Source organism: Talpa occidentalis, unplaced genomic scaffold, assembly GCF_014898055.3.
Source record: "Talpa occidentalis isolate TD23 unplaced genomic scaffold, MPIMG_talOcc4v2.1 talOcc4.1127, whole genome shotgun sequence".
In the NCBI taxonomy this organism is placed as follows: domain Eukaryota; kingdom Metazoa; phylum Chordata; class Mammalia; order Eulipotyphla; family Talpidae; genus Talpa; species Talpa occidentalis.
Window position 1 is genome coordinate 13,060 of NW_023601135.1, and position 9,769 is coordinate 22,828.

The following is a 9,769-nucleotide window of genomic DNA, read 5'->3' on the forward strand; positions in this document are numbered from 1 at the left end:
TGAATCCTGACCATCCTGCCAAGCCATTGGCAATGCCCATCAGTTAGTCTAGATCTGTAATTCTTGGCCACACACTCCTGCTATAGTGAATAATCAGAACTACTGCTTGACGTTATGCCCTAGAGGACTTTTCTCCACCGCTGTCCTTGAGTGGGCATGAAGCTGACTACTTGAAGTTGTAAAACATATTGTACCATCTACCTATCAACAGACTTGAGTTTTTCCTTTCTGGATGCTGCTTCCTCATTTTTCTCTGGTGGGCACAGGGATGTTGGGTGTGTCTCGGGCACCTCTGAGCCAAAGTTCTGGCCACTTCCTGCCAGTTCTCTTCTACAACTATTAAATCACCTTTTTTTTTTTTTTTTTTAGAAGCATGCTTATTTTATTTATTTTTTGTTTGTTTGTTTTGTTTATACATGCACTGGGTAAGTCAGAAGCGGGGGGGTGAGAGAATTCACCAGAGCCAGAGCGGGGAGCAGAGCAGGCAGAAGGGCGAAGTACACTGCTGGGGGAGCAGCGGGCGGCAGGAGAGGTCTGCGCGCATGTGGGACTCCCTCTGGTGGCGGGAAGCAGCGGGGATCGAACCGGCGCCACAGAGGCTGGGGCAGCTTCGCACCCAGTGCCACCGCTGCGCCACCGGGGAGGCCCTATTAAACTCACCTTTTGAGTGAAGTTTTCTCTTCCATTCCAAACTTTTTTTTTTAAAAACACTTTTCCCTCAAGGACCTTGTTATAATTGAAATAGTGGCTCTCAAGAGTATAGTCTGCTACAGATTTACACATCTACTTAAAAGTTCAAATTCAGAGACCAAGAGTTTATATATATCATCGTGACGTCAAGAGCAGGTTGTGTAGAAACCTCTCTGTGGTGCCTGTGTGGTGGAGGGTGGGTGGGGCAGATGGCAAAAAGTCTGTATCGGTGTCAAAGTCCTGCTGCAGTTCTCCCTGGGGTCTGCTAGGACTGTGGGTGGTTTCCACTCTTCCTTTGCAGATTCTGTAATTTCTACAGCAAACATGTATTCCTTTTATAATAGGAAATATGACAAAACTTCTTTTATAAATAAATGGGTGTTTCCAGGCATTTAGGTTTTCAATGCCAAGGGCTTATTTCCTTTGATGTTTTAGTACGCTAACCTCACCTCATCATAGCAAGAAGTGCAGATGATTTGGGAGAGTGCAGATGACATGTAGGGAGGGGACGCAGGCTGGAGGCAGTTGTAAGAGGCAAGATGTGTGGCTCTACTTCTCCAGGGAAGAGAGTGAGGTGGGCCCCCGGTCCTGCAGCCTTGAGGGCGAGGCTATGGCTTTTGCACATCTTAAAGAGCAGTGTCTTTTTCTTTTTTAATACAAGGAATAGGACTTTATAGCATTGTTACAGATATTGCATTACATAGAACTGGCAAGTGCAACCCCAACTGGGCTTTGACTAGGCTACATCAGCAGAAGTGGAATCACCATGGAATTTCAAACAAATGTTAGAAGCTAACAGACAAAAAAGAAAGTTCCTTTTTACATCTTAAAGTGACAACTCTTATACAAGCAGAGTATTTCAATATGAAAGTTTGCCCAGTCACCTTCCCATCATGCTTAAACACTGCAATGTCTACCCTTGACTGTGCCAAAGATTTCTGGATTTTTAAAGAAAGTTTAAGGATTTCATGTTGATCTTTTATAGTACTTTATATTCCTTTTTTATTCTGAATTTTGAATTGTATGAAAGTGTCAGCAAACAATTATAAAAGCCAGTATCTTGAACACATGGAAATCAGAATGAGGCCAGGCCTGGCTTATACCCCATTGTCCTCTTGGGGCCGGGAAAGGACTATGTGACCGACGAGTGCAGTCCTGGGGGCGGTAGGAGCTGGGCTGGCTCTGGTGGGGTACGAAGGCTGGCCTTGGCTGGAAGCCTCCTCTCACAGACCTCCAGTAGACATTGTACTGTTGCCCTCACACCCGGAGAAGACGGAAATGGCTGTGGTTGGAGATAGGATAGATAAGACAAACAGGACTAAATGTACAAGTTGTGGATTTGTGGTTCACCAGTTTAAAGTAGTTTCGAGGAAAGGAGGTGGGGAAGGTGAGGGGAGGAGTTAAGGCTTCTCTTTCAGTATGGGCAGGAGGCAAGAAGTCTGAGGAAGGGCCTTGTCATGTGGGAGAGCTTGAGTCTGGTGACCTTCTCACTCAACTCTTCCATTGAAGCTGAGGAAAATGAGGGTCAGAGAGGAGGGTGACCTGTCTTGCCTGGGGGCCCATGGTCAGTTGATGACAGAGTTGGGACACAACCCAGGCCTCCCACGCCAACCTACTCTTTCTGTTTCAATAGAGGTAGAAGGGTCAGCTCTTCCTGGTGCTGGGGAGCACTGAGGGAAGGTGAGGGCTCCAGTCTCCTGGACAGCTCCAGACCTGCAGATGCCCCTAGTTGTCCTCAGTGGGAGGGGGGGGTAACACTAAACTGGCCCCTGTGGGGATAGGTCTGAGTTGGGCTTGACACTTCCTCTCCACTACCTCCTACACTGGCTTGGATTTGGAGTAGTTTGAGGACCATATCTGGGCTTCCTACTTTCAGACGGAAGAGGTGGGCCCTGGGGTGTGAGCTCCAGGAGGGCCAGGGATCACTTTTTTCACATATATAACCTTTCCCCTGGAATGTAACCTGGTCACAGGTACACACTATATCGCAAAAAAAAAAAAAAAAAAAAAAAAAAAAAAAAAGCCAATAAATTAATAAATGACCGTCAGGTTAGAGGCCAGCTCTGAGAATAATTGTAAAGTGGACGGGTTTGCTCTCAGGGGCACTTCAAGGCCACCATTGCTGGGTCCATCTCTTAGGGTGGTTTCCCTTCCCTGAGGCAACTGGTCACAGAGCCTGCATGTGACCCATCCCTCCATCTGAGGGGTCTATGTCCAACACTGCCTAGTTTCCCCTGAGTTTCAGATAAGGTTGGTCTTGGTTCAAACACATCAGATACTGAAGATCAGCCAGTCCAGAGGGTAGGCTGTGAGCCTCAGGCTAGCACTGGGGGGCAAGCTAGCTGGGAGCTTAGAATCTGAGAGGGTGTGAACAGGTCATTCCATGAAGGCCCAGAGAGCCCTCAGGATCCTTGGGGTGTGGCTGTAGGGAGGAGGAGGGAGCAGCCAACAGTGGTGACTGGCTGCTCCTGCTTGGGGAACAGAGGATCCCCCTTGCCATCCTGATGGGTGCCGGACCTGCCCCCCTCTACCTCCCCTCACTTGCAGGCCTGGACTTACCTGGAAGGACTTTGAGTTCTCGTCAGAAATGGGAGCTGTGGGCACACTGGAGAGGGCTCTCTGTGGTCTTACATGCCCCAGGACCTGCCACAGGGACAGCATTAGTGCCTGAGACCTGGTGCCCTGCCCCCCATTCCAATTCTGAAGTGTTGAGGAGAGTCCTCCTGGAAGGGGTGCTCTCACTCTACCTGCCACCTGGTGGATGCTCTTGGTGTGACCTCACTGACTCCTTGGGACACTCCCAAGCCATGGGCCTCTGGTTTTAAGCTGGAGGAGGTGGGGTGCTTGGCCCAGAACATCCTTTGCACCTCCGCACCTCCAGCTCACACTGCTTAGTGAGCAACATCCATCCATAATTGCATCAAACTATACTCCTTAAAACTGCTCCCTCCCTTCCATCTTTTTCTACCCTTTTGTGGCTTTTTCCTGACTCTGAAACTACCTCTTCTATGTTAAAACATTGGGGTAGGGCTACCCCCAATCCTGGGTCTGTGTTCTCTGGGGCTGCCCTGCACTCAGGACTGTGCAGCCTCTGAGGATCACGGACCAGAGAGAGTAGGGGCTTTGTGGATGAAGAGAGTCATACCTGGCAGGCAGAGTAGGCATCCCAGCCCTTGGACACTAGGGTCTGCAGCTGGGGCATGTGCTGATCTGCAAACTGCTCACACTGAGGAAGGAAATAGACACAGATTGGGTGTGGGGGCCCAGGCCTGGTGATACATGGCCAGCCTGGCCTCTCCACTTATCTGGATGCTTTCAGGGCTCCCCAGACCCAATGTAGCTCAAACATCAGGCCCCACTGAGAAGCTCTGTCTATACAACTGAACAAGCCGGGACACTGGAGAGAGAGAGGGTCTTAAACCAGGCAGAGGGGCAGAATCTAATCCACCTGCTTCCCCTCCTCCCAAATTTCAGTTCTGGAAGAAATCCTAAAGTTCATCAATCTTTGAGAGCTGGTGGGGTGAGAGAGGGGGCCCTGAAAGTCATGGGGCAGGCGGTACCAGGCAGAAAGCTGCCCCTGGCAGGAGTCAGTAGGCTGCCTCAGATCTTCCTTTATGGGGGGATTTACTGTCACTGACTCCGAGGGCTGAGACTTGCAGACCCTTAAGCCCAGCTGTCTTGCAGGTGGCTTTGTCCTTAGTGAGTCACACCAGCACAAGGACCAGGGTCTGTCCCACTCCAGGGTACCCTGGGGTTACTCATCTCAGTTGGCTGTGCTCTTCATTAGAGAGGCCTGCTGGTCTTCCAGGGCCCAGACCCTTGGTCCAGAGTTGACTCTTGGCCTTAGGTTCACCCTAAGTTACATTCCCACCACTGTTTGTCCCACATCCTGCCTGAGCTCTTCAAAGGTAGGGGTCCAGCCCACTCTTGCATATCTGGCAGGAGAACTTTTCCTGGGCTCATCCTCCACCCCAACCAGGGCCTGGGTCCCTATTAATGAGCCCACCACGAACCTTTGGCCTGTTCAGCCAGGAGCCGAGGCAGGCCAGGTGGATTGCCTGGGGAATGGCCTGGGGCATGGCCTGCTCGCTGCTGTTCCCTGCCTGGGTGGCCACAAGCATGCAGAGGCGGCACGAGGAGTCTTGAGGTAGCCATCTCTTGACGGGGACTGCAGAGGAGCGAGGGCTAGAGAGAAAACAGCCAAGGCTGTCCTGCTGAGTTTCCTGTCCTTACTGGTGCAGCACGTGGGCTGGAGAGGGAGGGTTGTGTGGGCGCAGGGCAGGGGAGGATGAGAGTAGGGGCCAGGGTAGCAGGCTCACCTAGGCCAGCGCCATCCTCGCTGGAACACCGGAGGATGAGGCCACAGACCACCTGGGGTAGCACGCGGCCCAGCAGCGCCTCGAGCAGAATGACAGTGTAGCGCTCAGCCAGGCACTGGCAGATACCGCCCACACCATGGGCACCACGTGGCACACCTGGGCCACAGCCATGCCCAGCACACCCTAGGGAGGGGCCGAGAGAGGGCAGGATGGGACCTTCCCATGCAAGATCTACTCTGTGCCCAGCACGGGGCACTTCGTAGACATTCCCTCGTTCCCTTCCCTAACACTATAGATAAGGACAGCGTGCACTGAACAGTCCAGGGGGTTCCCCAGAGTCCTGAAACAAATCATGGAGCCGGGCCATGGCCACAGCTTTGACTCCGCAGGCTCTAGAAGAGCAGAGAGGGATGTAACTGGCAGAAAGGGAGTGTTGCCAAGGACCCTTTGCAACCTGGGGCAGACCTTGAACCAGACCTGTCTTCTCCCTCCTGACCCAGGGCTTGCCGTGCTCTCTAGGTCTCAGCTTAATTGTCATTCCTCAGAGACTGTCCCTGAGCAACCAGCAGTAACCCTTCTCCCCTCACTGTCCATCACCTCATCTATTCTCTGCTTGAACCTAATATCCGGAACATCGCTCCCGCCCAAAGCACGCTCAGGGAGGCTAATGGGCAGCTTCTTACATGGGCCCCCCTTTAGGGCGGCAGTCTTGGGCTGATGGGACTACTGGGTGATGTCACCACAGGTCTGGAAGACTCCAAATTTGGCACAGGCTGGGGGCTCGGGGGAGTCCCATCTGTGGAAGTTTTCCCTTTGAAAATTAAAAGGCAACTGGGGCTTCTCCATCAGATGGTGAGCTGCCAGAGGACAAGCCCTGGCCTTGTCCATTTTCATACTTGACAGTGGCGTTGTGCCTGGCCTATAGTGGGGTCTTCATGTTTGCTGAGTGTGCTCTAGGCCAGGCAGGGTACTGGGTCTGAGCTGCACCTGCGGTCTGCTGGGTATAAATGGAGCTGCGGGGTGGGGGCGCCATGTTGAGCTTCTGTGAACCGGGATGCCTCACCTTGGGAACCACAGATTGGATCCGCTTGATCAGAGTACGACAGAGCCAGCAGAAGGGGAGGGGGATGGGGAACCGCTGCTCAGAGAGATCCTGGGGAGAGAATCGTCGGTGGAGACCAGGCAGGGCACAGGGAGAAGGCTCTTCGCTGCTGTTTCCCCTACTCTCCCCTCTCCAGCTCCTCCTTACACCCCCAGGCCCAAGTGTCCATTGGCCTTGCCTCTGGCTACCTCTCTGGATTTCCACCTATCTGGTGGAGGGGCACCACTGTGGGGACTCCCTCACCTGTGTGTGAGGCCCGGGCTGTGACTGGAGGGCAACAGTCTGCAGGGGGAGGACCATCTTGTCCAGCAGAGGGTCCGCTGCTCTGGCTCCTGCCCTGGCTCTGGAAACCTGGTTGTGCACAGGCCCAGGTGCTCGCAGATGGCCTTTGTGTTCTAGGGCACAATGCAGGGTGCAGGACATTTGAGGGGGAAGCCCACACTTGCTCAGGCTGAAGGACTCCAGGACCAGAGCCACTCTCTTTGGGCTGGGATGGTGAGGTGCCTGCTGGGTGGGGGCCCGTGAGTTGGGGCTCTGTGGTTGGGGTCAGGGGAGAGTGAAGGCAGAGAAAGAGCTGTGTGGGAACTTTGGGACGGGTGTCTGGGAATGTGTGTGAATGAGAGTAAACGTGTGTTTAAAAATGGGTATGTGAGAGGATATGTTTGTACATGTGAGTGTGTGTGGGGTTGTGACAGAGGGAGCGTGTGACAATGTGTGAGGGTGTGAGGCATGTGTGCTTGAATGTTTGTAGGCCTGCACACAGCTGAGCAGATGGGCCTGTGATCAGGGCCTGGCTGAGGGCACTGAGTCTTCCGGCCTTATTGTAGGCAGGTCTAAGAGTGGGTAAAATGTGAGAATGTGGGTAAGAGTGTGAGGGGTGGTGTGTTGGATGGTTGGGTTATGTGCGTAACTGTGGGTGTGAGTGGGCATTGGGTGCAGTTTGGGAGGGCAGGCTGGAAGTGGTGTGGGTGGGCCCTCACAATGCGGTCCTGGAAGTAGCTGACGAAGCCCGGGAAGTAGAAGTCGAGGATTTGGTGGCACTGGGGCACGAGCAGCTTCAAAGGGGAGGTTGTCACACTCACGCTCCAGGAACTTCCGCATCGTGTTCTGGGATGCAGAGGGGAACAAGAACAGAGGTGAGAGAGTCAGCCTGACCTCTCTGATGTCTGACCCCTCCAAGGCCCCGCTTCCAAGTCCCCACACACAGGGCCACACCAGGGCACAGTGGCCACCCTTTCCCAGGGCACCAGAGTTGCGTGCCAAGGAGTTAAGAGCAGCTGTCCACATTTTCCCCCAGGAAAGACCATCCTAGCTGTGCTGCTGAGCTCTGGGCCAGGGCTTTCCACTGGTCAGGAGGTACCTAGAGTCCTCAGCCAGGCCACATCCTCAGCCTGGAGCCAGCCCATTTACGGCTTAACCCTTTCTCCCTGCTCTATCTCAAGTGTTGAACCCAGGCTGCATCCAGGATCTGTGTTTCATCACCTGGAAAATGACCTCCTTGGTCATCTTGATGAGGAGCGGAACGATGGTCTCACATTCCTGGCACAGGTCATCCTGGGAAGGGAGCCCCAATGTGGGGGTATATATGGAGGCATGATCCCAGCACAGGTAGATGAGGCTCTTTAGGTAGAGACTGATAGGGTGCTCCAAGGCACAGGCAACTGCTCTCCATCCCATAGCATCCCACCCTACCCAACCCACCCACCCCACCCACCCATCACCATCCATCATCCATCCATCCATCATCCATCCCATCCCATCATCATCCCATCCCATCCACCCCACCCCATCATACCCATCACAACCCATCCCATCCCATATCCCCCACCCCAATCATCCCACCATCCCACCCATCCCATCCATCCCATCCCATCCCATCCACCATCCCATCCCATCCCATCCCATCCCATCCCATCCCATCCCATCCACCCCATCCATCCTCCCCCCACCCCACCCACCCCACCCATCCCATCCCATCCCATCCCATCCCATCCCATCCATCCATTCCATCCTATCCCCTATGGGGGCTCCAACCTCTCAGGTCTATCCAGAGCCTACCCACCACCTTCTCTCCGAGCCCTTTGGTGTCTATCTATTCTCGGGTGGTACTCACGGCTTCCGCATTTCCCCAGACTTCCTGTAGGCAGTACCCCAGGGTTCTGCACTGCAGTGCTTGCTCCAGGCTTTGGCACCAGAATTTGGGGCCCTGGGTACAGGCCACGGATGAGGTGGTCCCGACAGCTTCTATTTGGGGCCAGAATAACCTTGGGATCCAGACACTTTTAGCACCTTGACTTCACCCACCCACCAAACCAGTTTTACTGGGCGCTCACAGACATTAAATACATGGGAGTCAGACAACCCTGGGTCTCCCTGCTCTAGTGCCCACTGGCCATCTTTACATCTTTCCAACCTCCTTGTCTTTACAATGAGGATAATGTACAGATTGGAGATTATGCCTGGCACAAAGCAGTGCTCAGTAAGTGATGGGGATAGCCCTACTGTCTCCTCCACACCTGGCCCCAGGTGGGGAGAGAAGTGAGGAGAGCTGGGGAGACTCACCAGTGCCTGGGCCACAGAGTGTGGGCAGCAGCAGCAGCCATGGCAGCAGGTGCGACTTGGCCATGATCCCTCCACAGCCTGGACACTGTGCTTGGGGTGGGGCCCTTATAGCTGGGGGCGGGGGTGGGGGGCAGGGTCTGTGGGAGTAGCATCGATCTCAATGTTTGCCTTTGCCCTGGAGAGCCCTGCAGGTGCTTGATCCCCACCTCTTCTCAGCAGTGACACTCCTGTTCTCCTCCCCCCCAAGCCTCTCTGGTCCTGGTCTCCTGCCCGACGCCTTGATTCTGCTCCCTTACCCTCTGACCTAACTCCTGTGGGCTGGGCTCTTGAGTTCCTCCAAGCAGTGGGCTTTTGAATTTCTATATCTAATCCCACCTCTTTAGGTTCTGGGAGGGAAACTGAGGCAGGGACAGGGCAGCTAGAGTAATCCCCCTTCCAGCTCCACCCCAGGCCTCTCGGGCCACCTCTGTTCTCTTAAGAGCAATGCTCTCAAGAGCTTCCTGCTTGGCTCTTGACCCAGGGCAAGGACCGGAGGGCCAAACCCAGGACCCTTCTAGGCCACCTACCCACCATCCCCACTACATTCCACCCCAGAAAACTTCCCTATTTCTATGGACACAGGGTTGCCATTAGTCACAAGAGCTCTTACATGAAACAGAGAAAACAAAATGCCCCAAGAGTCTGAGACAGGAATTGTGGGGCGCTGAGATTTCCTGAGTGACACTCAGGCAGTCCTGTCTGGGGAATGCTTTCATATTTCCTTTCCTGGGGTCCTCCAGGAGAGGCTGGGACTTAGCTGGTGGTTCGGGAGAGACCGTCCTGCAGCCACACAGGCTCTGGGGTGGCCCACTGGCGTGGGCACCCAGGGACAGGCTCACATCTGCCAGGGCAGACACTCTGTGTAAGGTGGAGGGCATCAGCTTCCTGAGCCATGAGACGCTCTGATTCCAGAGGACCCCTCCTCCCAAGTAGGCTCAGAAGGGTCTACAATCCAGGGAGCACGCAGCACTCAGGCAGCACAGGAAAATAATGTCATGATGACAGCGGTCAGACACAGGATGGCCAACTGACACCCTTGAAGTCACATAGGAATTTG

At 54.0% G+C, this 9,769-nt stretch overlaps 1 pseudogene; it reads right to left on the minus strand.

The window, feature by feature from the left end:
- Positions 1-3,005: 3,005 nt before the first annotated feature.
- On the minus strand, positions 3,006-8,737 carry LOC119239773 (pulmonary surfactant-associated protein B-like; annotated as a pseudogene).
- Between the last annotated feature and the right edge of the window lie 1,032 nt (positions 8,738-9,769).